We start from the raw sequence: 20,247 nt of genomic DNA, 5'->3' as shown, positions 1-20,247 counted from the left end.
TTTCATCCTTGGTTCTTATAAACATTGTCCATATGAAATTGGAGTAGTCATCTATAATTACCAGCACATATTTATTCTCTCCTCTACTTTGGATATTAATAGGTCTAAATAAATCCATGTAAAGTATTTTAGGCGGTCTAGATGTACTTACTTTCTTCTTCATTTTGAAGGAAAATATGGTATATTTTCCTTGAATGCAAGCATCACAAAATTTATTGTCTAGAAAGCTCAGCTTTGACAAAACACGGACCAGTTCCCTTGAAATTAACTTGTTTAAAATAGATGAACTTACATGTCTTAGTCTGTTGTGCCATTAATCAACATCTTCACTTTGAGATTTTAAACAAGTTAATTCCCCATAAGCCACAGACTCTGAATCAGCTACATACATGTTTTTGATCCAATTGGCATTGAGAATAATTTTTGTAGATTTTAGGCTTGAAACTTTACATCCATCAGATGAGAATTTTGCCTTATTTCCCTTGTCACAGATTTGAGATACACTTAGAATACTGTATTTAAGGCCATAACATACTACATTTATTTTATTGTATGATTAGGTGATTTTCTAATATTTCCAACACCCTTTTTTGTTTCCAAAAGACAAACCTCCTCCTTGAATCAACCCTTCCAGTCATATCTCTTGAACAACCACTATCCACAAACCAGTTTTGGGTGGAATCCCTTTTTTCTTCTCCAATTTCTTTTTTATCCTATGTAGTTACCATGAGAGATCATAAGGAATTTGAGATTTTTCTCTTATCTTTTTTTTTCAGTAAGAAACCATTTCAATGCTCTTTTCCATTCTCAAATTTACTTGAGGAGTCTTTCTATGTGGCTAGCACTTTTTTCACTACATAGCTGGAAACATCCTTTCTTCTTGATTTTTCATGAATTTTATCATTCCTTATAGCAAGCTAACCATGCTTTCTATAGCTCTAACAATTCTAGTTTCCAGAAGTGAAACATAAGTGTTTTCTTCACCTAGGTCAGACTCAAGAACATTCAAACTCAGGAATTTTTGCTTTTTTGCTTCCTTTCTTTCTACCCCTAATTTAGTTAAAGCACCCATTTTTATCAGAACACTCTAGGTATGAAACTTTTAGAATGAACTAGCTCTGATACCAATTGTTAAAACCTTGGGGGTTATACCATATAGTGAGGGACCAGGTCCCTTAGGATTAATCACAAGCGATAGAATAGTAAAGCAACTATAAGGTGCTGGAAAACAAAGGTAGTGCAGGAAAGTAAGAATAAAAGATTATACATGGAAACCGAAGAAGGTAAAAATTATGGCTTGACCTCACAAGCAACAAAGATATCCCCTATAATAAACCTCCTAATTATAGTCTAGATTTCAGCCTAACACTAGGTTTCTTTCACTTGTAATACCGTTACTACAAGCTCATCTTTGTAACTCAACCAATGAACCTCTTTAATGATTAACTATAATCAGTAATAAGATTATAAAACTCTACTCAAGTACCTCTCTCAAAAAAAAAAAAAGCTACTCTTATAGAATGAATAGTTCATTTACAAATTAAATCTCACTCAAGACCAATTTCTAATTAAGCTCACATAATCAGCTAAGAACTTGAGCATTGTTGAAATAGGGTTTTTGTTTTCTCTATTCGCTCTTTGAATTTGGAAAAAATTATTAGATGAAGGGGCGTATCTTTTCTTTTATAGTTGCATGATGATTATGGCTGAAATATGATTGGATAGGTTGTCCTAATCAGAATAAAATAGCACTAGCAAGTTTTTTTCAAAAGAGGACAAAACAATATAGACAACGTGTGTACAGTGCCAGCTGTACTGTACCTTGCACATCCATGGACTTGGTCCCTTTCAATTACGATGCTCCTCATCAAAACTACATTTAGCAGCTCATATTACACTCTTGACTAGGTGTAGCAAATGTTGTCAGTATATTTTACCTAATAAGGTATCAGGTTCGAATCCACAAGGAATAATATGAGTGGTGATAGTGTAAGTTCAAATTAAAAGTAACTTGCTAAATACAAACCTAAGATACCAGTATTTTTAGGGCTTTTTTTACGGTCTTCAACTTCACAATTTCCAAGTAGGAAATACTTAGAATTTAGTCAAGTGTTGATGGACCTTGGGGTTATTAATTACTAGGTATTATATTCATGCATGGGTATTTGATTATTCATCCAAATTTACGTACAATTTATGGATAGGAAAGATATAGATGTTTTGGTGTCAATTTGTCAATAAAATACAATATTTCACATATAGGTTCTTTTGAACACCTCATAAGCGTAATAATTTTACTGATCTATGGCCTCAAACAATATCTTTATAAGTAAAAGATGTTATTAAACAAACTAATTCAAGTTATTATTGACACCTATTCCCTACCCATATCCCCTCTATCAAGGATGATATGATTTAAAGGTAATTGGGGTTTGTGTAATAACCCTCTAGGCCCCTTCAGGTCATTTTCTATACTTCTGCATTATTTATGATTTGGTTGAGATGATACTTTAGTTACTGGGGTAGTTCATTTGGTTTTTAGATCCAATTCTCTATTTTGAAATCTTTATTGTTTAAATTTTTTATCGATCATAAACATTAGTGAAATGACCTGATATGTTAATTTTATTAGTTCCAGTAGCTTAGAACATTAATTTTAGTCTAGGTGGACCCTTGGTTTGGATCCACAGGCGTCCAGACTCCTTTTGAGATATTGATTGGAAGATAAGAAAAATGACAATTGAGTGTAGGACCCATTTTTGATGAAAAGACCTCAACTAGAAATTTTAACTTCGCCATTTAGTCCAGAACGTTAAATTTTATAGGGTAGTATAGTTTTTTTATACATATGAGATTCAGGATAAATCTCGAGTGATTGGTAGAGACTTAAATAATTTCAAGTCTCAGCTAATGCTGGTGCATTCTCTTAAGCGCCTATTAGGTTACTTAAGCAAAGGCCTCTTAAGCAACCAACCATTCCCAACTGGTATTGCTTCAGTAATGTTGTGGGTTCTTAAGATATAGTTTCTTAAGAGACAAATGGTATCTTAAGCTACATGTGTAGGGTTCAGTAAGAGTCACTAAAGTGGTATTTGGTAGCTCAAGAAACCACTGCTTAAGCAACCTAATGTCTGCTTAAGCAACACATGGACACATGGAACCCTATATATACCAAATAACCCATTTTCTCCCATTTTTTACCCATTTCAAAGAGTGTAGAACCCTAAAAAGTGTGGAAATTTGGGAGAATCATCGGTGGGTCATTTTGGAGAAATTTGTGAACTTAAATTACATATTTCTTCTCCGGTTTTCTTGGTAATCTTTCATGAATTTCCTAAATTAATCCTTCATTTTTTTCCAAAAGAATTAAAATATTCATGGATTTATTATTGCACCATTTGATATTGATATTTAGCCGTTCTTTAGGCTAAATGCCCCTAGAGAATAGATGGGCGTGCTGAATTTATTAAAAGTATGATTCTACACGTTTTCCCCACAATAGATTTTGCATAATTTTGGACCCTAAGCCTAATAGTGCAATATGAGTATCATTGTTCTCATTTTGATGATTAGATTATTATTTTCTTATTATGGTATACTGTGGAGGCTCCTTAAAAGGGAAATTCATTTATTTATCCAATTGTATCAGGCATTCTTCAACATTGAGGTAGGCTAGGTTTACCACTCTAATAAATATAGCTAATTTGTAGTACATTTGTGGTTATATGCTAGGTATGGTATGGTAATTATCCTTTGTGGTATAATAATAATTGGTACAACTTGGATTATTAGGCTATTATGGACCCATAAATTAGGCATAATTAACTTAGTTGCTCATTCTTAGATATAATTTTTTAACTTAGGGAAAATTATGACCTATTTAATATCTAAATATGTATTTAGCTACCATAACCTAGTTTCGAGTAGGATTTTCTTTTTAATAGGTTTTGAGTATTCAAAATGGGACCCTCCAGCCTACTTTAGGTAAAGATTATGATTAGATCCTTGTAACTTTATAGGTGCATTTTATCCTTTATATTGTGTATTCGGAATCTTGAGGATAGTGGTTGCACGGTTATTATGCTATTTTGTGATTGAGAGTTGATACGAGTTTTGGTTCAATTCTGACCTTTCTTTATATGAGTTTTGGTTCAAGTCACAACAAATGGTAATGTTGTTGATGATATGAACTTTGGTATGAGTCCAACACTAAACGGTATTTATGGTATGTTATAACATGTATTGAATCATGGTTATTGCTCGGTATTTGGTAAATTTATCAAATTATAGTTATTTACTCTCTTGATTGCACTCTCTAGGCATATAGGGGCTCATGTTGGGCTATTTCCTTTTCTTTACTTATTGGGTTATGTGGTCTAATTTCGTATTTATAATTATATGATCTCTGTGTTACTATTCCAAACTTATTTATTCATTTATGGACAATATTTGGAGCATCATTCCAGGTTTTTCCCTTTAACTTAGATTATTTATCTTGTATATTATTGTAGATATATTATGATTTTGCTCAGTCGGCCGATGATTCCTACTAAGTACTCATGGATTTGGTGCTCATACTACACTTTTCTACCTTTTTTGTGCAGATCTTAGTACTAGTGCTGCTGTTTAGGATGAGATCATGCTTATTTGAGTGAACTTATAGGGTGAGCTCTCAAATCTAGATTTATTTCTTTCCTATTATTATCTATATATAGTCATTCATTATTTGAGACTGGGTTGTGTTTGACTATTATAGTACTTATGTTCCTTGTTCTAGTAGCTCTTTTACCGACACTACTAGGTTGTGGGATGTTGTTGTTGTTATTATTATTATTCTTATTATAATTATTATCTATATCTATCATTCAAACTAATATTATTACTTTTATTATTGTTGTAAGTCTTTACTTGCAAATTTTTGACTTTTATGCCCCTTTTTCACTAAGTTAGCCCTTTGCTTCTAGCTTTGGGCTAAGAATTGGCATACATAATAGAGGGTGAAGTAGATGCCATCATGACTCAGAAATTAGGTCATGACAAATTAGTATCAGGGCTCTAGGTTCACCAATATTTTTGGTACAGGAGTAAGCATCTAGTAGAGTCTCATAGATTACAATGATGATGCCAATTTCTTATCTTCTAGAGTCTATAAAATGTCATTAGGAGATCCTCACTACTTTCGTTCATTTTATGCTAAAAGTCTAGGTTAGTCAATAAATATTCCTTTAATTATTTATGATGGTTATAGAACCAATTTTAGTCTGTTGTTTATGTTATAGAAGGGTCCACATTTATGATTTAGATTCAATTGATTTATATAATTCCAATTATTAATTCTCTTTAATTGCACCATCCGAGCTTATACGGATCCATGTTGGGTTATTTATATCATTGCACTTACTGGATTAGGGAGCTAGTTTTGTAGAGATAGTTATGTTTTCTTTAATATCATATTCTATTTATTTGCTTACAATATTAGAGTATTATTCAAGATTTTCCCTCTTACTTTGACTTAGAATTTATTTATCTAGCATCTTATTATATTTATATTATGATTTATCTCAATTGTTCAATGATGCCTACTAGTACCCATGGCTTTGGTACTCATTTTATACCTTTCGGTGAGAATTTGAGTACTAGTTTCCATTATTGACATTACGATCGTGCAAGCAGAGTACAAAGATAAGGTAAGCTCTTAGAGGTGGAGTCGACTTTTTCTTCATATTTTATATTTTCTTAGTATTTTTATTTTTGATAGTGATGTATATTTGATTATGATGATATTTGTATTCTTTTGGTTTAGTGGCTCTTGTACCGACACTACTAGGTCGGCGTCCAGCACTTAGCTTTGGAAGAGTTCATGTATAGTAATTGCTACTATTCGACTATTGAGATGTAACCATTTAAGGCTTTATTTGAAAGGTGTTATCGCTCTCCAATTAGTTGGTTTAAGACCTCTAAGGTTAGTCCTCATGGTACTGACTTACTTCTGGAGTCGTTGGACAAAGTTTAGGCTATTCAGAATAGGTTTAGGGCATCTCAAAGTAGCCAGAAGGCATATACGATCATAGTCTTTGTGCCTTGAGTTTTGATAGGGTGACTGGGTATTTTTTGAGCTTCACCTATGAAGTGTGTGATGAGGTTCGATAGAAGAGGCAAGCTCAAGCCAAGATATATTAGAGCTTTTGAAATCCTTTGCATGGTTGGAAAAATGGCTAATGGGTTAGCCTTACCCCTAGATTTTATTGTTGCTCATCCAATTTTCCATATTTCTATGTTGCATTGTTATATTCCTTATGTGTCTTATGTGATTTAATGGGACTTAGTTCAGTTGGATGAGAGATTGACCTTCGTAGAGGAGCTAGGGTTCATATTAGCCAAGGATGTTAGGTGGTTGCACTCTGGAGAGATTCTAGTAGTTAAGGTTCATTGGATACATCACATAGGAGAGAAGGATGCTAGGGAGATCAAGAGCGATATGCGTTCCCAGTGTTCTTACATGTTTGAGCCTTCAGGTTATCCTAACCCTTTACTTTCGCAGATAAAATGTCTTTTTGTAGCATATATTGTAATGATCCTCTAGGTCATTTTCTTTACTTCCTCTCATTATAGTTGTTTAGAGATTTCTTATAGATTCCCTAAGTCATTTATGACTTACTACAGTTGACAGTTCAGTTATCGAGCACTTTATTTGTTTTTTAGAGTCAATTCATAATTTTGAAGTTTTCGCTTGTAAGAATAGGCTATCGGGTGAAAAGTTTAGCTAAATGACCAAGTATGAAAATTTTAATAGTTTCATCAGCTCTGAAACATCAATTTTAGGCTTAAGACCTTTGGTTCAAGAATCAAGGCTTTTGAACTTATTTTGGGCTATCATTTAGAAAGTGATAAAAATGGCCCATAGGTGTGGTGCTCATATTTTGTCAAAACAACTTGGGATAGAAATTTCAACCATGCTATAAATTCTAAAAAATCAAATTTTATAGGGTAGCATAGTTTTTTTATATTTACGAGAAGTGAGATGAATCCCGAGAGGTCTGTGGACACTTGGAAAATTTCCAAGCCTCAACAAGTTCACTTAGCTGGTGCACCACTAAAGCGGATTTTTTGTCACTTTAACAAAGGATTCTTAAGCATACATCTTATATCTTAAGCTACTTGGCTTTGCCAGCTGGGGGTCGCTAAAGTGGAGGACTCTTAAATGGCTCTTTATCCGCTTTAGTGGAAGGGCCAATCTTGGTGGATACCGCTTAAGAGGACTTGGCGGCACTAGTGGTGTCTACTTTAGCGGTCAAGGAGCCATTTAATCATAACCTGGGAGGCATTCAATCCCCCACTTACCCTATTTTTCCCTAATTTTTTAAGAAGTTTCAAGAGTGAAAACCCTAGAGATTATGGGAAATTGGGAGGAACATTATTAGGTGATTTTGGGGTGTTTGTTAACTCAAATTTCTTATTGCTTCCTCAACGTCTTGATAAGTTTCCATTAAACTCTTGGTTAATTTCTCAATTTATTCCCAAATCCCTAGATTCTTTGGGTTAATTTTAGCATTATTTGTAGTTGGAATTTATCCATTCTAGAGGATAAATGTTCCTTGAGCATAAAGAAATGTGTTGATAATTTTGAAAGTGTTGTTCTACAAGTAGGCCCCACATGGGATTATTTTGTGATTTGGAACCAAAGCAAGAAATGCAATATGGATGTTGTTGTTGTTGTGTTGATGAGTAGATTATCATTTTTATAGTGTGGCATCAATCGAAAGCTACTCAAAAAGTAAAGTTGATAATTTAGTGGATTTCATCGAGCATTCTTTGGAACCCAGGTAGGCTAGGTTTTCCTTTCTAATAGATAGGGCTAAATTTTATTATATTTATGATAATGTGTTGGATGTGGATTGAAAATTAGGTCTTTGATTTATGTTTTAGGTAATTTGGGTCTTTTACTTGATTAAGAAATTGTAATAGGCCTAATTGGCTTACCTCCTCATTTTTTAGGTAGAATTACTATTCTAGGACAAAAATGAGGCATATTAATATATATAGTAGTGAATTTATGTACCATTCAATAAGAATTTTTCTTAGAATGGATTTTGAAGAATAGAAGTAGGCCCCTCCGACCCACCTTAGGCCAAGACAACTACTAGCTCCTTATGGACATTATAAACATGTTACATTATCTATTACGTATATTTTAGATCTTGAGGAGGTGATAATCATGATGCTTTACTTTAGATTGATGCTTGGGAGATAACATCACGTCCTATTCAAGTCCGCCATTTTATGATAATATGATCGGTCTGATTCTGGTATTATTAATGATATGAGTTTTGATATGATTTAGATGACATGAGTTACGATTCATCTCTAATATTAAGAGGTTATATTTTACAGTTATGGAATAAATTTGAGTCTGGTGTTTATGATATGGAAGGATCAACGGTTATGATTTTAAGATTTTATTAATTAATATAATTTTGATTATTAATTCTCTTTGATTGCACCAACCAAGCTTATGGGGGTCCACGTTGGGATATTTACGTCATTACACTTACTTGATTAGTGGCTAGTTTGTAATGGTACTTATGTTTTCTTTAATATCATAATTCCAGTTATTTGGGTACAATATTGGAGCGTTATTCAAGATCTTTCCTCTTAATTAGACTTAAAATTATTTATCTCACATCTTATTATATTTATATTATGATTTAGATCATTCGGTGTATCATGTCTACTATGTACCCATGGATTTGGTGCTCAAACTACACCTTTTCATGCAAATCTGCTCACACTACGATCATGGAAGCCAAAATACAGAGATAGGGTGAGCTCTCAGAGACAAAGTTGACTATTTCTCTATCTTATTTATTTTTCTTAATCTTTCCATTTTTTAGACAGATGTATATTTGACAATGATAGTAATCATATTCTTTTTATTTTATGGCTCTTGTACCAATACTACTAGGTCGTGGGGTAACACTTAGCTATGGCGGAGTTCGCATATAATAATTTCTACCACTCGACTTAAGATGGCACTATTTGAGGCTTTATATGGAATGTTTTATCGTTCTCCGATTAGTTTGTTTGAGACCTTTGAAGTTTGGCCCCATGATACTGACTTGCTTCTGGAATCGTAAGATAGAGTTGGGGTGATTTAGGATAGGTTGAGGGAAGCTTAGAGTAAGCGGAATGCATATCCGATTGTAGTTTTTATGCCTTGAGTTTTGATGTTGGTGACTAGGTATTCCTTTGAGCATCGCCTATAAATAGTGTGATGATATTAAGGAGGATGGCAAGCTTAGCCCCAAATATATTAAACCTTTTGAGATCTTACGCATCGTTTGAGATGTGGCTAATGGAATTGTCTTACCCCCTGATTTTGTTGGTTTTCATTTGATTTTCCATGGATTTATGTTGCAATATTATATTCCTGATATGTCTCATGTGCTTCGCTGGGACTCAGTACAGTTGGATGAGAGATTGATCTTGGTGGAAAAGCCAGTGCTCATATTAGCCAACGATGCTCTAGAGAGATTCTAGTAATTAAGGTTCATTAGAGACACCATATTGAAGAGGATGATACTAGAGAGATCAAGAGCGATATGCAGGCCCACTATTCTCACATGTTTGAGCCTTCAGGTACATTCTAACCCCTTACTTTCACGAAAAAAAATTCTTTCAGTACTAGATATTATAATGACCCTCTAAGTCATTTTCTATGTTTCTCTCAGTTTAGTTATTTAGAGATTTCCTATTGGTAGCCCAAGTTATTTATGACTTATTGGATTTGATATTTCAGTTATCAGGTAGTTCATTTGGTTTTTAGAGTCAATTTCCTGTTTTGAAGTCTTTGCTGGTAAGAATTGACTGCTAGGTGAAAACTTTAGCTAAATGACCTTGTATGCCAATTTTGACAGTTTTATCATCTTCGGAACGTCGATTTTAAGCTTGGGACCTTTGGTTTGGGAATCAAGACTTTCAGACTCATTTATGGATATTAGTTAGAAATTAATAAAAACGGCACATGGGTATGGGTCCCATATTTGATTGAAAAATCTTTGGATGGAACTCTCAATTACTCCATAAAGTATGAAATGTCAAATTCTATAGGGTATCACAGTTTTTTTATGTCTATGGAATTTGGGATGAACCCTAAGGGGTCAGTGGACAGTTGGAGATTTTCTTAGTCTCAGTTGGTACATCCGCTAAAGCGGACTTTTAGGCACTTTAATAGAGGCCACTTAAGAAACCATCTTTTCTCTTAAGTGACCTAGCTTTTCTGGGGACCGCTAAAGTAGAGGACTCTTAAGAGACTCCTTGTAATCTTCAAAGGAAGGGGCAGGCTTGCCGGATATCACTTACACAGAACATTGCCTCTTTAGCGGTGACCACTTTAGCGGTGACTGCTTAAGAGATTATGTGGCTACTTAAGCGGCACCTAGAAGGCAATAAATCCCCCGCTTACCTAGTTTTCTCCAATTTTCTTAGAAGTCTTTAGAGTGAAAACCATGAAGAGAGAGGAAAATTGGGAGAAAAATTATTAGGTTATTTTTGGGTGTTTGTGAACTCAGATTTATAATTTCTTCATCAAAATCTTGGTAAGTCTTCATTAAATTCATGGTTAATTTCTCAATTTATTCACAAAATCCTTTGATTATGTTGGGTTTATTTTCGCATTATTTGAACTTAAAATTTATCCGTTCTTGAGGATAAATGTTCTATGACCATAGAGAGACATGTTGATGACTTTGAAAGTGATCTTCTATAAGCGGGCCCCTTATTACATATTTTCTTGATTTTCACCAATGCATAAAATTCATTATAGATATCTTTGATGTCATATTGTTGAGTAGATTATAATTTTTAGAGCATGGTATCAAGCAAAAGCTTCTCAGAATGGGAAGTTGATAATTTAGCAAATTTCATCGGGCTTTCTTCGGCGACTAGGTAGGATAGGCTTATCTTTCTAATATATTGGGTTAAATTGTACTATATTTATGAAAATGTGTTAGATGTGGATTGGAAATTAGGACTTGGAGGTATGTCTAGGGTAATTTGGATCTTTTACTCGATTAGAAAATTGTAATTACGCATAATTGGCTTAGCTACTCATTATTTAGATAGAATTGCTATATTAGGAATAAAATGTGGATTATTTAATATCTAGTAGTGAAATTTTATGCAATATCCTAGTTTGAGAAGAATTTTCTTTAGAATAGATTTTGGAAATTAAAAGTGGGCCCCTTCGTCTCACCTTAGGTGAAGACTGCTACTAGCTTCTTATAAACATAGTAGACATGTTACATCATATAATATGTATATTTTAAAGTTTAAGGAGGTTAGACTCATGATGATTTATTCTAGATTAATGCTTTGGAGATGACATTAATTCCGATTCAAGTCCGACGTTTTATGATATTAAGACAGGTTTGATTTTTGAACTTTTGATGATATGAGTTTCGATTAATGTATGAAAAATGATGACATGAGTTCTAGTTCATGTCCAATATTGAGAGGTTATTTATGATGGTTATGGAACTGATTTGAGTCTGGTGTTTACAGTATAGAAGGATCCACAATTATTATTTTAGATTTGATTAAATTATATAATTCCAATTATTAATTCTCTTTGATTGCACCATCCGAGCTTATGGAGGTCCACATCGGGTTATTTACTTCATTATACTTACTGGATTAGGGTCCAGCTTTGTAGTGATAGTTATGTTTTCTTTAATATCATTATTCTACTTATTTTCTCACAGTATTGGAGCGTTATTCCAGATTTTCCCACTTACTTTGACATAGAATTATTTATCTCACATCTTCTTATATTTACAGTAGGATTTAGCTTAGTTGGTCGATGATGCAAACTAAGTACCCATGGCGTTGGTACTCATACTACACCTTTTGATGCAGATCTAAGTACTAGTTTCCATTGTTTTTGTTGCGATTGTGCAGGCCAGAGTATAGAGATAAGGTGAGCTCTCAGAAGTAGAGTTGACTTTTTCTCCATCTTCTGTATTTTCTTAGTCTTTCAATTTTGAGACTGATGTATATTTGACTATGCTAGTGTTCGTATTCTTTTGTTTTAGTGGATCGTGTAATGAAACTACTAGGTCGTGGAATATTGTTATTTCTCCTACTTATCTTCCATGTCAATATTATTCTATGATTTATTTCTTGTAAGTCTTCTACTTACATATTTTCAATATTTATACAATTTTCTACCAAATTAGCCTATTGTTTATAATTTTGGTCTATGGTTTGGCTTACCTTCTAGAGGGATAAAGTAGGTGTCATAATTACTTTGAAGTCGGGTCATGACAGTATCCTATTGCTAACACCAGATGTATGTGCCTAAAAATTATTGAATCACTATACTTCCAAATGAGAAGAATAAGTTATTCTTATGAGGCTGGTCACTAGTTAGCATGTTTACATGGGCTATAGGAAGTTGAATGTATTGTCAAGAAAATATCACTTTTTGATTACTTTCGTAGATCAGATTTTAGATCGACTTGCTGGCAGGGGAAAATATTATTTTCTTGATGTTTATTTTGGTTACAATGAAATTTCTATTGGTCTCAAAGACCAAAAGAAGATCACTTTCACTTGTTCATATTAGACTTTCATATTCAGAAAGATGACTTTTTGTCTATGTAAAGCACCAACAGCCTTTTAGCATTACGTATTTTTCTTCTGATATGCTAAGGATACCATTGAGGTACTTATGGATGAATTCTCAGTTGTTGGTGATTCATTTTAAGATTGTTTGGCACATTTTTGTAGTGTTTTTAGGAGCAGTGAGGATTTTAGTCCGGTGCTAAACATGGAGAATTTTCATTACATGGAAAAAGATGGAATAGTTCTTTCTCATAAGATTCCAAAGAAGAGAATTGAAGTCGATAAGGCAATGATTGAGGTGATTGAAAAATTGCCTCCACCAAATTCTATGAAAGGTATTCATAGCTCTTTGCGGCATGTGGGACTTTGTCAAAGGTTCATCAAGCACATCTCTAAAATTGCAAATCCTTTGTGCAAGTTTTTGGCGAATGAGGAAAAGTTTTGTGTTTGATTATGTTTTTCTGAAAGCATTGCATACCTGAAAGAGAAGTAAATTTCATCTGCTATTATTGTTGCCCTATTGGCCCATACCATTTGAGGATAGGTATAATTCTAGTGGTGTGATGCTAGGTGTAGTCATAATCCAAAGGTAATAGTAGATCTTCTATCCTATATACTATCACACAAAGGGCTTAACCCAACTCAGAAAAATTATATTGTGACTAAACAAGAGTTACTTGTTGTAGTGTTTTCATTTGAAACATTTCAATCTTATTCTTAGAACAAAAGTGATTTTAATGTCATAACCCGATTAATGAGCCATGATGGAACCTACTTTATCCCTCCAGTGAGTAAGCTAAACCAAAACCCAGAGCTACAAGAAATGGGCTAACTTTGTTGTAAATAGCATAAAATATAGAAATCAAAAATTAAAGAGTTTAAACCACAATAAAGCAATCATAACAGTCTAATAGTTAGATAAAACAGAAATAGCCATCCCAACACTAAGTATTGTCACTACAAGATCTAATATTAATGAATCATAAGAACCAAATAGCAAACTACAATCTAACTAAAAAATAAAAGACTACACATGGATAGATAGAAGGAAAAAGGGGCAACTCAGGCTCTGAGAGTTCACCCTATCTCCAAAATCAATTCAACACGATCATCGGATCTACAGAAGAAACTAGTACACATATCTGTACTGAATCTAATGGCAACTTGAACTCGGATCTACACCAATAAGGTACAGAATTGTAGGAGTACCAAAAACCAAAGGTAGTCAAAAGGCATTATCAATAGACTGAGCTAGATCATGATACAAATACAATAAGATACAAGATAAAGTAAACTAAGTCATGGTAAGAGGGAAAACTTAGAATAAGCTCCAACACTATTTTATGTAAATATTAAATACAAATAAATAGTGACGTAAAGATCACGCCACTATAACAACAAGATTGGCCCCCATAAGCTAATAAGTATTGAAAACTACTCAACGCAAGACCCCATAAGTTTGGAGGGTACAATCAATGAAATTAAATAACCTAATAGCTATAAATTACCAATTACCGTGTCATAACCAAGAATCCATCCGAACCATATCATATCATGAAGAACTCCTAAAATGTTGGACTTGAATCAAAACTCGATAGTATCATCATCATTACCTTCATTTGATGAACTGGAATTGCAACTTATATTATCTATATCATTATAAAACCAGACTTGAACCAAAACTTATATATTATTATCATCATCAATTATCAGGCTCAAACGAAAACTCATATATCATTATCATCATCAATTGTCAAACTCATACCAGAACTCATATATCATTAGACCATATCAACTGACAATAGAGATAACCCGTAATAATAAGCCATATCACTAAATCACAAGAATTATCCATTGAAACTTATTGAAAATTGAAAAAATCCTAAATTATCAAAATATCATAATCAATAAGCACCAGATCTCTTAAAAGTCCCAAAATAAGATTTAATAAGGGTAGATCATGCATAAATAAGTTTACATAAGCTAACACAAGCCTTGGACTAAGGGGCCCACTTTTAATCCCTAAAATCCATTTTAGTCAAATTCTACCCTGGACTAGGTTAAGGTATCTAAATTAATTTGTAGATGTCAAATAATACCTAAATAACCCTAAGATAGAAATTTATTGTAAAACATGAGCAAGTAAGTCAATTCACTTAAATTATAGTTTAAAGATAGCCTAAACAATCCAACAAACCTAGATATTTTCAATCATACCTTCAAAACCTAAATCCAACCCCATATCTAGCATAATATCATACTCATAATACAAAATAGCTCAATATATGAAGACGGTAAACCTAGCCTACTTGGTTGCCAAAGAAAAGCCTGAATAATTTGCTAAACTATCAATTTCCCATTCTAACAAGATTTCGCAAGGTACTACACTAACTAAAACACAAACTACTCATCAACAGGAAAATAATATACCAATATTTCACTATTATGCTTTGGGTCAAAAATTATTAAAAAATCCCATATAGGGCCCATTTATGGAACCATGCTTTCAAAACCAACACAACGTCCGTCTATGCTTAAGGAATATTTACCCAAAATATGGGTGAATTTTGAGCTCTAATGGTGCTATAATCTAGACACCAAGATTCTATGGATTTTTATAAGAAGATGGAGAAATTAACCATGAAGTTAATGGATTCTTACCAAAAATTTGATGAAGAAATACATAAATTGATGTTACCCAAGGTCTACAACCACCCACAAATAATCCTAAAAAAATTTTGCACTATATAGGGTTTTACTCTCTTATGAATGGGTGAAAAGTAGGAAGAAATTGGGAAAAAAGGGAATTTATAAGCACCAGGTGCCACTAAAGCGGTAACCATCCCTACGACCCAGGCCTCTTAAGCGTGCTACTATAGCACATAGGTATCACTAAAGAGGTACCTATTGTCTAATCTAGGGCCACTAAAGCATCATCCGCTAAAGTGCCTGAAGGATCTCTTTAGTGGTCATACCAAATTTCATACACTAGGTGGAAACTTAGAAAATTTTTTAGCCTTTACCAGCCCCTCAGGAAGAATCCTGTATACTCAAGAAAATTATTATACCCTATCAAATTTGATGTTCCAGACTCTATGGTATAGTCAAAATTCCAATCTGAGGCCGTTCCAATGAAAAATGGGTCCCACACTCACTTATCATTTTGATTAACTTTCGGCCAATAGGCTGAAATGGGTCTGACAGCCTCAGAACAAAACCAAAGTGCACATAACCTAAAATTGATGCTCTAAAGCTTTTGGAATAGTCAGAATTAGTATACAAGGTTGTTTGATGGATGGTTTTGCCCGGTATTCAATTTGAACCCGTAAAGGCTTCAAAATAGGGAATTGGCTCTACAAACTAAATGAACTGCCCGATAACTGAATTGTCTATTCCATCAAGTGATAAATAACTTGGGGCATCCATAGGAAAGCTCAAAACAACAAAAATGAATGGAAATATTAAAAATAACTAGGAGAGGAATTACAATATACACTACTAAAAGAACTTTTATCTGTAAAAGTAAAAGATTAGGTTGTAACTGAAGCCTCAAACACGTAAGGATACTAGGTCCAAATCTTATTCTATATCTCCTAAATAGACTTCTCTACTATTAGGTACCTTCACTGACCCTTAACTATTGGAATCTCTCAAGTGTGCAACCGTATGACATCACTAGACAATATTAGCACCGAATTCTCCAAGAATGTAAACCGCTCATCCAACTGAACTAAATCCCATCTAAGCACATTAGAAGGGTCAGGATGTATTGCCTCAACATAGAAACATGGAAAATCTATTGGACAATAGAAAAATATAGGGGTAAATCTAATTCATAGTCCACCTCACCGACTATATGAAGAATCTCAATGGGCCAAATATAACTGGGGTTGAGATTGAATTTCTTCCAAAACCTCATCACACATGGGTTATACAAGTAAGAATACCTGGTCACCAACTCTAAACCTCATAGAACAATGTATACTATCTGCATAAGCCTTATTCCTACTCTGATCTTCCCTCAACCTATCCTGAATTACTCTAGTATATCTAACAACTCCTGAAGGAAGTCCATTGCACGGGGTCTAATCTCCAAAGTCTAAAACCACTCAATTAGAGAACAACATTTTCTACCATACAAATCCTCAATGGGTATCATATCAAAAAATGAATAGCAACTATTATTATACATGAACTCTGCCAAAGCAAAGATTGCTCCCACTAACCTCCAAAATCCATAACATAAGCTTAGAAGATATCCTCGAGTACCTAAATAGTTCTCTTAGACTAACCATAAATCTTAGAATAAAAGGTCATACTAAGATCCACGTGAGTACCCAACTTTTAAAATGCTCTTCAAAATCTAGATATGGACACTGAACACTGATCTAAAATGATAGGTATAGGCACACTATGCAAATGGATAATTCATTTACACAAATTTAAGCCAACCTCTAAAAACTAAAGGACATCTTAATAGGAATGAAAAATGTTGACTTGGTCAATTAACCCACAATAACCCAAATACCATTATAACCATGGGAATTACGAGAAAACCCATTAATAATATCTATGGTAATTTGCTAGCATTTCCACTTAGGAATGGGAAATCTAGAAATCTATCCACTAGGTCTTTGACTCTCCGCCTTCAGCTGTTGACAACATAGGCAATGAGCTATAAAATTTTCTACATCTCTCTTCATACCACTCCATAAATAATGTTGTCTAAAAGATCTATACATCTTGGTTGTGCACAGGTGAATAGAATATTTATAGTTGTGAGCCTTGTGCAAAGTTGACTGACTCAAATGTTAAACCTCGAAATACATATACAACTATCAAATATCAAGATACCCTTAGAATCAATGGTATCTCACCTGGACTCCAAATCTTCTCAAATAGCGATGACTTACCTCAAAACTAGTAAGAATCCTCTTAGGGTCTAAAAATTCAAGTCGCAGTATCAAGTTGGCTAAGGACATAATGTGCCATAATAACAGCTTTTAAGAAACTGAATTGTAAGTCAAGCTACACATGCTCACTGCCTTCTGACTCAAGGCATCTACTACCATATTTGCCTTTTCCAAATAATACAAGATAGAAACATCATAATCCTTTAGCAACTCCATCCATCACTATTTCCTAGAATAAAGCTCTCTCTAGGTCATAAGAAGATAGAGACTACGATGATTCATGAAGATCTCATAATGCATTCCATAAAAATAATATCTCAAAATATGAAGCATGAAGACTACCACTGCTAACTTCATGAGTAGGTAAGTTATGATCATGTATCTTTAATTGCCTCAACGCATAGTAAATAACATGGCCTTGCTGAACAACCACACAATTCAAACCTAAACCAGAAACATCACAATAGATGGTGAATCTCTCACACTCAATAGAAAAAGCCAAAATAGAAGCTAAAGTGAGAAATACCTTAATTATGCAAGTATAAATCCCTCAAGAACTTTTACAAGGAGCCAATACAAGGAACTTTAACAACTTCAAGCTTTGTTCATGCACTTGAATGTTTGTAAAGGTGTTGTAGATTCAGCCAAGATAGGGAATTCCTTGATTTGTGAAGAAGAGACTTGAAGAGTCTATACTATGAAAAGGTAAGATGGACTTGCACTTTGAAATCCAAAACTCTAAGGTCTCCTCCTCTCTTTAGTTCATTAAGGATAGTTTTGTCATTTGGCATGTAATAGTATAAATAGATAATTTCTTCACTCTTTTCAATAGACTTTGATGACATTTGATATTACTCTAATATTGTAGTTTTACTCACTAGATTTAGGTCTTAGAATTCAAAACTAAGGTCCAAGAACATTTGAAGTTAGGGTTTCAGTTGTTTTGGATAATTTGGCAAGAAAGGTGGTTTGACGAAGAGTGTTTCCTTTGGGTCACCTAAGAGGAAGGTTTGAACTATTATTTGTGAGGTGTTTTGAATATTTTGAAACATCTTATAGTGATAATCACTTAATAGGAGCAAGGATCTTTCTGTCTATCTTTAAATTTCAAGTATTCCTCTTCTATATGTCCATTCTATGTGTTGTTTTTTCTTTGTTAGTTGCTGGAATTTGCATCTTCTGAGTCCATTTCATGAGTTTCATAGCCTTTAGGCTATAATTTGGTATCAAATCCTTGTTTAGGGTTGTTCCAACATCCCTAAATCTTGATTTTAGTGTTCTTATATAGAAAATCTCATCAAAAAAGAGTCAAAAATCAGAAAATACCAAAGGAATTGTGTGTTATCTTGTGTGTTTGTTGTAGATCCGAAATTTCTAAGTTAGATCTACAAGATTTTTATTGTTTTTTGATAGTTTCTAGTGTTATATCTACAAATTTTCAACTCCACCATGGCTATGGATTTTTGAAGTTGTTTGAGCTAGATCCGATTTTGTCTTGCTGATTTTGGCGTGTTTGGTGGCTGAATTTTAGTTGGTTGGGGTTGTCTTGGCATAAGGAACCTACATCTATAAAAAATTCAGATTTGAGGCTCGTTTTCTTGGTGGTCAAACTTGGTCAACACTTGAATAATCATCTTGTTCATCCATGATCTTCATAACTTAGTGAAGAAAAGTATTCAAAGTTCTCGTTTGATCCAAAAAAGGGGAGAAAGAGAGTGAAAAATTTGTTAGTCCTAAAGCATATTCAAATAATATTCCATTCTTCCAAAAGGAGGAGGGGACAAGGGGACAAGGGGACAAACAAAGTACAAGTGCAATTACTAGGGGGGACCATTCCATTCTATTTTCATTTGATACTTGAAAGAACCCTAAATTGCCTAGTTACTCCCTCCAAAATCCAAAACTCTCTCATCCTAAAGTGGCGGTTGGCCGAAATTAGGCTTTGGAAAGTTTGAAATTTTTGAAAAGTGATGACCAACCACGTAGTGCCACATCATCACTTATGCTCAACCAAAATTAGACTATAAAGTTAGATTTCCTAGTTTCTAATTTTTTATTCTAGTTTAATTTAAGCTAAATTCTATGACTAGTTAGCAAACTAGTAAGTACCTACTAGGTTGGTAATTAGTCTAGAGTTCGTTTATTTCGTGTCTTCATTTTTTTTGGTGTGATTTTCTCATTTTTAAGTTGTAGTATTTTGTTGGTTCAAGTGCGTGCATCACTTCATTTGAGTCATTTGAATCAAAGATCAATTCCGATCCAAAGCTTTTCACCTCACCTCAAGTAACTTGCCAAGTATTATCGATTCTCCAACACTTGTGAAGCCAAATGTGAGTTGAGGTTGAGGGTGAGTGAAGTGAGGTTTTTTTTGAACTAACTTTTTTGCTCGTTTTGTAGGTTGTTGCTTGCTATTTTTTTTGTTTTGCACTTTTTAGGTACATTTTCCATGAAATCCAAAGGTACTACTTTGCAACCTTTGGGAAATGATGCTATTGGAGCCTTGATGGCTCAGATTGATGCCTTGGGCCGAAAAATGAAAGATAATCATGATGCCTTGAGAAGTAATGTGGATGCTATGAGGAGTGAAATGGTGACTATGAAGGTTGAAATTTCCTCTTTTAGTGGAAGACTTGATTGTGTTTAAAGTAGGAGGAACTCATGACCTTCTACTCCTAATTTCTACCATGCATTCTCTAGTGTCCAAGCCAATAAC

This window comes from Capsicum annuum, chromosome 1, assembly GCF_002878395.1.
Source record: "Capsicum annuum cultivar UCD-10X-F1 chromosome 1, UCD10Xv1.1, whole genome shotgun sequence".
Classification (NCBI taxonomy): domain Eukaryota; kingdom Viridiplantae; phylum Streptophyta; class Magnoliopsida; order Solanales; family Solanaceae; genus Capsicum; species Capsicum annuum.
Note: the sequence above shows the minus strand (reverse complement) of the source record.